General features: G+C 42.0%; 1 protein-coding gene across 1 annotated transcript in view; it reads left to right on the top strand.

Moving 5' to 3' along the window:
* Nucleotides 1-12448, top strand: part of S6KL (ribosomal protein S6 kinase like) — a 208766-nt gene that overhangs the window by 116602 nt on the left and 79716 nt on the right. The gene's annotated exons all lie outside the window — the stretch shown is intronic.

Genomic DNA, 12448 nt, shown 5'->3' with positions numbered 1-12448 from the left:
AAGGCGCAAGCGGGAAAATATAAATATCGAAACGAGAATTTACAGGTGAAGGAAGAGAATTAGGTTCAGAACGGATGAAGTACACACAGAACTCGAGATGCATCAATTGACACAGTTAAACGTTTAATTTTGTTATCTTTGATAAGATCGTGTCTGATCTTAACCAAGCATTTTAGTGCATCACACTGAACAGAAAGTGATAAAAGTACCCTTCTCTGTGTATTTTGACACACCAAAAAGTGCATCATTTGCAGTTTATGCACGTTAATGTGTTATTGGAGTCAACATGTATAATACAGAGCATTCCCTGACATTCGCTACGAGACTCGACGGCAAGCTGCCTGGCATCAGCGGTTGTCTTTCCCGGTGAACGGGTCAGCGACAGTCGCTAGAGTCGGCTATTAAAATTACAGTTTTCATATTGTGTACTAACCTTGACTACAGAAGGTGTTGAAAATGATGTCCCTCTGCTGCAAAACATTCCTGGCATCTCTGAAGGAAATTGGCATTTACACGTGCAAGTTCGTCTACTGTAATTCTCCCGATTTTTCGTAAAATACTCTCTTTTAACTCACGGAAGGTATGCGGATTGTCTTTGTATACTTTATTCCCCATTTTTCTTTCCACTTTTATTCGGAACTGACCCTGTTACTCTAAACTTTTTTACGAGGTTTAATATAAGCGACTGTCGCGGACCCGTTCACCGGGAAAGACAAGCGCTGATGCCGGGCCGCTTGCCGCCGAGTATCGTAGCGAATGTGAGGGAATGCTCTGTACAATAAATTGCTAATTAAGAATAAGGGTGCTCAGTAAAGCCACTATTTACAAGGTGGCTTAAGATTAAACACATTATTTACTAATGAGTGTGTATGTATGTATGTATATGTGTATATATATATATATATATATATATATATATATATATATATATATATTGTTGCAATTGATCAAGATCAAAACGTCATAACAATAAGTGGAACTGAGCTGGAAATCTGCCAGATTCACACTCAAAAGTTTAAGTAATTGAAACCAGTGAACGTATCAATATGTAAATAATTAATAATTTTATATCTATATATTTTTTCTTCTTGTATTTCAATATTACAGAAATATATGTAGGTAACAGTATTCACTATGTATCCATTATATATGATACATTATATGTATCCGTTATATGCTCTGTAATTAGGTATGTGCCTGTTGAGTTCAATAAATAAATATGTGTCAATTGACACGTTTTAGGTTCTGTGTGACGAACGAAATAAATGCGAAGAAGCGTGAGAGGATTAAAAGCAAAACGGATTAGCAGAGATCGAAATAAACGCAAAAGGAATAACCGCCTTAGAAAAACCAACGCGAAAATTTCACTTTGGTGCTTGATTTCTATCGAAATTGTTCCAGCAACCCCGGAGTTCCATTGCAGCAGACTGTTCCGAGCCAGGAGATTCTGCGATGCTCCTTCGCCCTGAGGATCCCCAGTTCGATTCAAGGCCGCCAGCCTTCTGTCGGTGGAAATCCTCAAGCAATTACAGACCGCGTTCGCTAAGATCCAGTTCCAATCCCTCGCTCTTTCATTCGTTCCTCTCCCGTGAATCTCACGGGTGGGAAGTTCCGAACTTCTTGCATCCCGTTCGAGCTGCCAACCTTGACATTTTTGCATAATCTTTGGTTTTTGCATTGTTACCGACGACATATGCTCATTGTTGGGTAATTCGCGTGAGATGTTCTGGTTGCTTAAGATGTTCCTGATTCTGTTGGCACAAATGAGAGAACTTAGTTACAGTTTTAAGTATGAATGTCCGATCAGTTTCTGGGATGGTTCTGGTGAGTGAGGGAGAATCACACACAGACGTAGACACATTTTTTTAAAAAAAGAAAAAGTACTATTGTTATAAAAATCAGAAAAACGAACATGAGACTCCACCAAAGATGCCATCCACGCTGTGGAAATTTTTTCTTCCCCCATTATTACACAACTAATTCAAATTTTAGTACTGTATTTCTCTTAACTGGACTACCGCGGCTCGCATTATAGTTTACTTTGATTTGATATGTATTAATTAGCGTCGCTTTTCTTCCACTTTTGCATAATCGCAACGATGAGGATGAGTGATGAATGAGGACACTCAGAAAGACTCCTATGCGCAGGCCGGGTTTCGAACCCAGGACCCCTTACATCGCAGCGCGTTGTGATAACCACTCCTCCACGGTTGTCGGCATTCATTGTAGTTTACGAAAGTCAGGATTCCTTCTCGTTCCTGTTCTCGTCTCGACTTTCATGAAGCGAACGAGGCTTGTCCTCCATTCATCGAGTCGATACCAAACTGCCAGAAGTCTCGTCTCGGTGCTGTCAAAAGTCACAAACACCAGCCTAAGAATTTTGCTCGCTAGATGCCTCTTTTCAGTTTACTGGACTTAGCGTACGTGCATATCTTGTTTGTGCGAAAGGAAACCGTTCGACCTGCCCACCTGTTTAGTTGTCGCGAGAAGCTGTTCAATCGAACCTGCCTTGCATACTCATTTGACACCTCATCCTCCTGGAATGCATATTCAAGAAGAAATCTCTACCTAGACGCCACTGGAGCGAAATCAGGATTGGCACATTACAAGCTCAGGAGGAGAGCTGTGCGATATCGGTATCGATGGTATCGATAATATCGATTCTATATCAAAATATCGCACAGACATAGACCCAGGGCGATCATCGTAAGCCCTCTTCCCACGTATTGACAACTGATACATAACGAACCGCGATAGTCAAATCGGTAGGGCGTCTGACTGCCACGCAAGGCACCCAGGTTCGATTCAGAGGGTTGGTGATCTCAGGTACCTGCATAAAGCATCTCTGAACTCACCCAGCCTCATCAATGAGTACCTAATGGCGAACCTGATTGATAAAGGAGACCTGAGCGTCGCGCTGATCACATCACATCCAGTAATGACTGAGATCGAGAATGTGCGTAGCCCTATCTCCATGCTTCTTATTTCATTATGGCAAGCGTATCGGTTATGATGACGCCTTGTAACCGCGTTTGATATCCGGTGGAGGCACATTGTGTTTCGAATCCTACTTTAAACTGTCGGTGTAGTCACGGTTATCCTATCTGCAATGCACAGGAGATTTTTTTTCAATATTTTTACTATTTCAAATATCTCATTCTTGCATTTTGTGAGCTTTTGCAGTTGGAGACCGGAGCTCTAGTTCCTCAAGTCCATACCTAAATCCTGGCTCTCAAATTATGCGCAAAAATGTTTTCTACCCAACGAGGGAGAAAACTGCGCAAAATGCTGAACAAAATCCGTACACATTAATGTTATTTTAAGCTTCTATCTCATGAAATCAACACAAACAAGTTATAGCTACGTTTATTGCGCCATACCCCGTGGCAGAGTGGTCGCCACAAGTCCTAGTTACGAATCCTTGGAAAGGCATTTATGTATCATTGTGTTTATCCTATCATGCATTTCATCATTCATCCTCATCATTTGTTATGGACTGTTGAAGAAGTTGGTGGTCAACGAGTGGCGGTTACTGATATTGTTGCAGTGTTGCACAACGACCGGATATTTTACAATGAAATTTCATACTTTTTGTTAGTATATTTTTCATTTGTTTTCCTATTAAATATATTGAACATAAACAGACAATTTTGCCCTTCATTGCTTCACAAAGCAAATTCCATTACGATCCGTGAAAATAAAGGAGGCAACCTGCGAGATTTCACAGTGTATGAGTAGACGCAAAGGTAGGCGTTGCAAAGCCAGAGCAACGCCCTGATCTCTACATCGAGGAGTATTGGAGCGACGTTCAACGCTGTTCTTCCTATCCCCTGCTTCAGACGGCTTGGTCGTTGCAATGGGTTTACAACACACCAAGGTCAGGCGACCCGTTTCGGATCCACCGGCGAGTGAGGGAAGAAGAGGACGGACCAGCAACAAACGCTTGATTGCTAATTCTTTCATACACCGTTAGAGAGCAGCAGCCAAGTTCTCACTGTCCTGTGTCGTTAAGAGCAATAGATAAAATGTCCACGTTAAGCAAAGATAAATATTTTATTTTGGGAAGAATCTTAACCTAATTTAAATTATGCTTGAAACTTGTAACAATTTGATTTGATTTGTTGTTTTTTAAATTCACTTTATGCACAGAAAGCTAATCGAGACTGGACCTACAGTTTAAAGTGGGATCCGAACATTAAAGTACTTCTTATGTAATCACAAAAACACAATTTTGCATAATATTGCTGCCGAATAAATGGATATATTTGCTGCAACCACCAACATTCTGAACCACGAGCCGCCACTGTGATCAGCTAGTGTCAGATAGGTATTTTGATACACTAGAATGTTATCGTTTCAGTGCACATAGTTTTCTTAATACACCAATCGATATAATTAATATTGCATCATATTGGTTGGGCTGTAACCCCCAAATATTCCATTATTGTGTCTACTTGTGCTGCGTGGTCGCATACATTCTGGATATATATATATATATTGTTTTTTTAGGGTTCGTGGCGTTGAAAGAGGGGTCAAACAGATTCATTGTTAAGAAACATAAGGCCGTCAAAAATAAATAAAGAATATATTAATAATGATGATTAAGCTTCGGGCAGTTATGCATTTTGCATATAGCATATGCAAATCATATTTCCAGTGTCTTCAGGATATATTGCATATGTACCGACTTTTTCTTACAAATGCATATTCTGCTGTTTCTGTCTGAAAATTTGTAGTTTCCTTTCCTTTGGAGCAATTCAGAAACATGATTCAGTATGTGTTCGCGAAGAATTCTGGCTACAAGCTCCTAAAGGACATTTGCTCTATTCATGAAGGAAAACAAAATGTGGACGGTATTCCAAGTGAACTGCACGTTTCCGATTTGTTGAAATTACAACATGTGCCTGTTGTTTCTTGTGATGTGGAGATAATGTTTTCAGAGTATAAAAGTATTCTCGTGGATAACAGGCATAAGTTTACTTTTGAGCATCTGAAACAATACGTAGTTATTAAGTGCAATAGTAACCTTTCATGCTGAGTAGAATGAGAGACAGCTGGTGAAATTTTACCTTCCGCTAATCGTCACGTTCAGTGAAGTCAGAAACAGTTAGTGGACTTATGGTAAAGATACATATACAAAAAACATATGTAAAATATGGTCAGTTGTCAATAAGGTAAGCCAAAGCATATATTTTTACTTATGTAAACAGTGGAATTAATAAATAGTTACAAGCTATGGCTAAATGTTCTGAGTTTGATGTAAATTTTTAAAATTGTAAATGCATATTTTGATTATTTAAAGAGCATATTTCGAGCATTTTAAGAGCATATTTGCATGCATATTTAAAGGTTCTTTAGTGCATAACTATCCGAAGCCTAATGATGATATAGTATAGTACTAGTTTTTTTACTGGGAGCGAGGGATCATGACCACCCGCTTCGACCTTGTCTTCCTAAACAAAATGTTTACTGCAAGAAAATGTAGCAGAATTTATAACCGAGTCTTAACACAAAGACGGTAAACCCCCCACTTTTCAACATACTTGTGAAATTCTAGGGTGCGCCATTTATCTCTGAAAGTACCAAAGCTACAAAAGAGATATACCCCTTTCACTCACGTTTACAGAATTGCGTCACGTGGGCCCGGGAGTGGGATGGGTTCGACCGATTGGCAATGGAGCCGTGCGGAAGTTCTTATTCCATTGCGCTCTCGTTTCAACTCTGTCGCTCCGTGTGCTCTAGTTCGACTGTGCCGTGCCCCGTTTCGCATGCGTCGAGTTCTCGACTCACGATTTCGCCTCCGAAGTTTTCCGATTCGAGTCCCGGCCTGTGCTTGCATGTTCACTTTTTGCCTATCCCTTCATCAGTTCCATCTGCTCAGCATTCCTTGTCACGAATGCCGTGTCCGAATCAATATCCACCCGCGGAATCACCGTCCCGTTATGGTCCGAATCCGTAGCGTAGGTGGAGTTGGAAGGGGGAGGTGGAAGGCTCGACAGGTGCACGCTTCAACTCGGTGTTGCCCTGCGCTTGGCAGCCATATTGCAACTTGACTTCGTCGAGGCAACGTTTATTGAATTCTAGCTGATTACCCGGCGTTGCCCGGGTGTTTAATGAATTCTAACTATAGCGTAAAATGTAACTAATTTTATTTGGAGGTATTTAAAAGCATAAGTACAGTATACAAATTATAAAGTAATATATTTTACAAATTCACTATAATATAAATTTAACAGCAATTTATGAACAACATTTTTAGTTCCACCTTCAAGAGCAAGTATAAATAAATTAAACGACATTGTGAATGTAACTATTCATCTTAGCGACCCCGAAAACTATGAATTCCACACTAATATCGATCGTTTTACATGTCACCCCCTTTTCACACCCACCTCTAGGGGTGCCAAGAGTGTCTTAGAGTTGAATGGCATTGGGAGAGTCACTATTCATCTTATCTATCCCGAAAACTATGGATTCCACACTAATATCGATCGTTTTACATACCACCCCCTTGTCACCCCCACCCCTAGGGGTGCCAGGGGTGTCTTGGAGTTGAACGGCATTGGGAGAGTCACTATTCATCTTATCTACCCCGAAAACTATGGATTCCACACTAATGTCGGTCGTCTTACATACCACCCCCTTGTCACCCCCACCCCTAGGGGTGCCAGAGGTGTTTTGGAGTTGAACGGCATTGGGAGTGTTAGTATTCATCTTAGCGACCCCGAAAACTATGGATTCCACACTAATATCGGTCGTTTTCGTTTAGTTTTACATGTCACCCCTTCCCACCCCGCCCCTAGGGATGCCAGGGGTGTCTTACCCCCACAGTATTTATTTCCAGATTGTACGGCATATGTGTGTCAAGTTTGGTCTTGGTGAATGTCACCAATTAGCTTAGCGACTCCAAAAACTATGGATTCGACAGTAATCTTGGTCATTTTTGACATTGTAATTTTCACCCCCATCCCGATAGGTGATGAACTTTAAGTGGAACGGCATTAGGAGTGTCGCTATTCATCTTACCGACCCCGAAAACTATGGATTCTACACTAATATCGGTCGTTTTCGATTATTTTTGTATCAGATTGCAAGTGATAGGTGTACCAAGTTTGGTTGAAATCGCTCCAGGCGTTCGAGAGTTGTGACGGAACAAACATACACACATAGATCCATTTTTATAATTAGATACGATCTAAAACTCAGTGGTACTTGGACGTTTTATCTAAAAAGTGTATTTAGGAAAATTATAAAAGCAGAAATCACATGCCATATTCTCAATTTAAAGTTGCAAATAGGTGGAAAGCATTGTGATGTATGTACGTATTGTACGACTGAGCCCCACAGTGTGATGGGTGCCGTTCGAAGTGACATCTGGCGGGAAGAGTGGCAACTGCTACTCGGGAGCGGTTCGATTCAAACGATGCCGACGGCGCAGGAAAACGACGGAGTGTTTGGCAAATCGGACACGGTCCAGGAAGGCGGTTGAGCTTCCTGCCATGCGATTGGAGAATATGCGCGGGAAGTGCCAAATTCTGCCGTCGGCTACACTTTGTGTATGTTGCTGCCAAGTCCGGCTGGGGTATCGCACTTCAAACGCCAGACTTGGCCCAAGAACCGTGAGGTCTTTCCTGAAATTGATATAGCAGCTACGTAAGTGGGACGGTTGGTATTATGCTACATTCAATGAAATTGAGTCCACACGTTTGAAGATGGCGGACAAGAAACATATAATCCGCCATCATTTGAACACTTCAAAATCAACCACCATTTTCGTAAAATAAGAAACGAAGAGCTTAGCATTTGTAGGCATTATTCGAGAATAGATCAGCGAAATTAGTTTTTCAAAAGTCGATGCCCCGATCCCACAAATTTCAGTCGTAAATAGCTTTCTATTTTTTTTTACTTTATAAATACGGGAATTAAAATGTACCCTTGAAATTTAATATTAACAAATAAATTATGGCATAATCATAGAGAGGATTAGTTCTAATATGTCTAGGCTTGCTGTCAAATATGAAATTTGGATTAAATTAGATGACAACGACTGTATCTAATGGCACCTTTTATTTCCTCTGTCCAATATCATTAAATTATTTTGGTTGTAATTCAAATTTGGAGGCTGCACGGACAATAGTCTTCTCTTAGCGGTTTTGATTGCTCACCAGGACTGTTTGGTGAACTCCGAACGAAAGGCCATGTTTCCAGGTGGTTGCCAATTCGGGCTGGGAACTAAACTTCAGGCGAACCTTTCGCGGTCCAGTACACACCGAGTTAGAAACACTGGGTTAGAGGTTTCTAATTTTAAAATATGTACGTAATGCGTGATTTCGAAGGGGCACAGTTGGCAAATCTCCGATTTTGTGACCACGATAACTGTAGGTTTTAAGCTGAGATGTATGTGTGTGTGTGTGTGTGTATGTATATATATATATACAGAGCATTCCTTGACATTCGCTACGAGACTCGGCTGCAAGCGGCCCGGCGTCAGCGCTTGTCTTTCCCGGTGAACGGGTCCGCGACAGTCACACGCTACAGTCTGTTTTTTTCTCTCTCCCTGCCTTCGCTCTCTTTCCCTTTCTGTTGACGTTGCAGACTGACGCGAGTATAATCCTCCCTCGGAAGTTGTGTTGTGTCCGTGTGTTGAAGATTGTGGCTTACTATGGCACCACAAAAGTTTACATTACAACAAAGGATTTATCTTGTCAAGTGTTACTTCTGAAAGAGGAAATGTGGAGAAGTGCGACGACGTTTTGCAACGAAATTTCCTGGTGTTCCCGTTCCACATAGGACCACTATACTAAACCTCGTAAAAAAGTTTAGAGTAACATGGTCAGTTCTGAATACAGTGGAAAGAAAAATGGGGAAATCTAAAAAATAAAGTATACAAAGACAATCCGCACACCATCCGTGAGTTAAAAGAGAGTATTGTACGAGAAATCGGGAGAATTACAATAGACGAACTTGCACGTGTAAATGCCAATTTCCTTGGGATATGCCAAAAATGTGTTGCAGCAGAGGGGCATAATTTTCTAACACCTTCTGTAGTCAAGGTTAGTACACAATATGAAAACTGTAATTTTAATAGCCGACTCTAGCGACTGTCGCGGACCCCGTTCACGTGGAAAGACAAGCTCTGATGCCGGGCCGCTTGCCGCAGTCTCGTAGTGAATATCTGTATATAGTTACTATATTCCTCGGACGATTGATCTGCTGTTGCATTTGAACAGAATCCGTTAGTTTTTCAAGATTGCGGGCGAGAAATGGATTTTCCCTACGTTCCTATTATTCCATATTCATCTTATATTTACAAATCTCTTTGTAGTCTATATTTACGGAGGTTAAGGTACACGTCGCGCACCAATTCTGGGGCATCACTTAAGCATTACTTTGGTGAAGAAAAGTTTGAAATATAGTTGGTTGGGTAGTCGGACAGAGAAGCTGGAGATCGTGCATAGTTTGATGACGTCAACTGCCCTAAAATTAGATCTCATGATCAAAAAAATTCACAGCAACCAAATATTTTGAAAGACTAGTCTGTTGGTGCTGTTACGATTTGGGTTCTAATAAATAATTCCTTTCTGTGTTAGTTCTGGTGTGTGGGTCGTGGCTATACAGCTCATAGTATGGCAGCTACAGTGAGTGGCGTGACTTTATCACATGCAGTATATTCCTACGCGCAAGATTCCTGCGCAGCAGCCATTAGAACACCCAATAAGATTGATGAAAACCCACTTGTATTTATTTACATTGACTCCAGGGAGTAGACGTTCACTCCAGGAGTGATCACATGATTTTAAAATATCAAAAGTGGCATCGCTATTAACTGTGTTAAATAGTTGACGGGCGACTAGATTCCAGGGCAAGGTATGAGAAATGATAGATACAAGATGTAAAATATATGTCCATTAGAAGGAACTAAAGCTAAAATATTTGCACGTATAACTATACCCGCCATCCGTGTTGTATCAGTAATGCAATTTTCACTTTTGGCGGATTCGTAATGTACCGTACAATTCTATTTCTCTGAAGTATCGAGCGATGCGATATTCCCGGACAACAAGTTTCCTATTCTCGGACAACTGTCTCGTTCTGCTCGTCAAATAACCTTTTTTTTTTTGTTCCTTTTTTGTCGTCGTCGTTGTTTTTTTTTTTTTCACGAAAATTAAACTTTTGCCCAAGTTTATTTTAATGTGTGTCAATCGGGACTGGAGTTTGAAGTGAATTTCTTTGTTTGCTTTTTTGATTGCCTTAGTTTACTTTGCTTTTCTTACACTTTTGGCTAATCGTGAAGATAAGGCTGAATGCTGATGAGATGATTGATTGATTTGTTGTTTTAAGTCCACTTTATGCACAGGAAGGCTAATCGGGACCGGACCTACAGTTTAAAGTGGGATCCGAACCACTGTGCCATGTGCCTCCACCGGGTATCGAACCCGGGACCCCTTGATTACAAGGCCAGGTGATGAGATGAAATTAATGATGAGACAATCACTAAACATGTATGCACGACACATTACGACCTCCACAGAGGATTTTACTGGTTTCGAGTCCAGACGCCCGAGCCTTGTTAGTCCGCAAGACTGCAGTCCAGGTCATCATTTGGGTGTCTCGGAAAGGTCACCCCTTGCACCTCAGTTTGTGCACCCAAACCCTCGACTCTTCCATTGATATGGTTAGCAGCCTATCCCCTACTTACTAGTGAGTTTTTCCCTTATCAGACAATCGAATTATCTTTAATAAAATTAAGAAAGTGTACGTTTCATCGGCCGGAAAAAGTACGGAATGATGCATGCCCCCCTCCCCCACTGCATATGGAACGCGCCGTAATACAAAAATACCTTTCTGGTTCCCACATATTATTTGCTTTACTACTGGGACCACATCCTGTGGAGGTGTTTGTATGGCTGTCACGTGTGCTGTGTGTGAAGGTCAGGGACAGGCGTTAGCCGTACAGGAAACGGAGGAGAGGATGCTGGGAATGCGAATGAGCGATTCAGCCGCCTCAAAGGATGTCTTAAGCCGCAGAGATAATCGTTTAGGCTCAGTCTTCCTCAAACTCACCCTCGCAGATCGATTCCATCCTTACCCTCACGCTCAACGCCAATGTCAACCTCAATATTGCTGCTCAAGACACACCATCGCAGATCGACTTTAACCTCAGGAGAGGTCAGTTTCGTCCTCATCTGCACGGCTCAAAATCCAGTATTAGAAATCGACTTCGACCTCGCCTCATGGCTCAAAGTAACCATTGGAGACCGATTTAGCCCACAACCTCACCACTCGCCATCACCCTCAGAGCTCGAGCTCACCCTGCATCTTGCTTCGGGTAAATGTTCATGAATAGGAAAGCTTCTGATGCTAAGGCAGATCATGAAAGAAAATCTTATATACAGGGTATTCCTTTCAACACTCCTACATTTTTATGTTGCCACTAGAACACTGACAAATGGAGTTAAGAAGTATGTCGGGTAATAGGAGCCACTCGGTACATTTGCTAAAAATTAAAATCAGTACACTTTTTATTCCAGGTGTCGGAGCGGTACCGGACTAGCCAACGAAAGGAGATATGCAGAAGAATAGTTTATGGTACTGCTCACAGAGCGTGTTCTAGATCATACTGGCCGTTCACGGCAAATAGTTGGTCGTAGAGAACGAACACCCACGTCCGGTTTTAATTTTCGTTTAGGCATTCCGGCCGGCCGTTCCGCTCAAGTACGCGCCGAGGGTATATGTGTTACTTCCTGTGCTTTACGGATCCGTGCCGGGCTGACCGTTCACAATGTAGTTCCTGCCCAAAGTGGGGAAGTTCTTCAGCGGCAATTTTGTGTGGCGACGATGACTGGTCTTCGTGTGCCGTGTACTTTCGAGCCACCCTGCAGCGAACAACAAATATCTCGTGTTCGGAGATCGTGTTTATGTTCCGCGTGGCCTTGCTGGTGTAGGAATGCAAGGTGCCCCTCCCCTCGGGAGAAGTGCATAATTGAAATACACGAATGGCTGCCAGGACCCCTGGGGCTCTTGGAACGCCATAACCGCCGAGTCACCGTATCTGTTCCTCGGGTTCAAAGCCCGGAGGAAGGCGAAGGCAGCTCCTCCTTGCCTGTAATTTCTTTTCGTTCGGCCCTTCTCAGGACCGCAGTTTCTTCAAAATAAACACCCTATTACTCTCAAGGACTTGGGTTGTTATTGCTCTCTTACGGCTGTAAGATATCCTTTTGATTTGCCGACCCCGAAGCATGTCACTCTGGGCATGCGTAGAAATTGTAGTGGTGGTTGCAAGGCGTAGATTAAAATTCGTTGTGGGGCTCCGTAATGGCAGGTTGAAAAGGTAATAAATTTCAGTCGCTGGATTTACTGCAAGGGGGGGCAAACATCTCGTTGTTTTTTTCTTTCTTTCAAATTCGAGAGCTCGTCTCCTTTCGTGTTTCAAGAGGACGGTCTCGTC

The sequence above is a fragment of the Lepisma saccharinum genome, chromosome 6 (assembly GCF_977018435.1).
Source record: "Lepisma saccharinum chromosome 6, izLepSacc3.1, whole genome shotgun sequence".
Lineage (NCBI taxonomy): Eukaryota > Metazoa > Arthropoda > Insecta > Zygentoma > Lepismatidae > Lepisma > Lepisma saccharinum.
The sequence above is the reverse complement of the archived record's forward strand: the minus strand, read 5'-3'. Positions and strand labels throughout refer to the sequence as shown.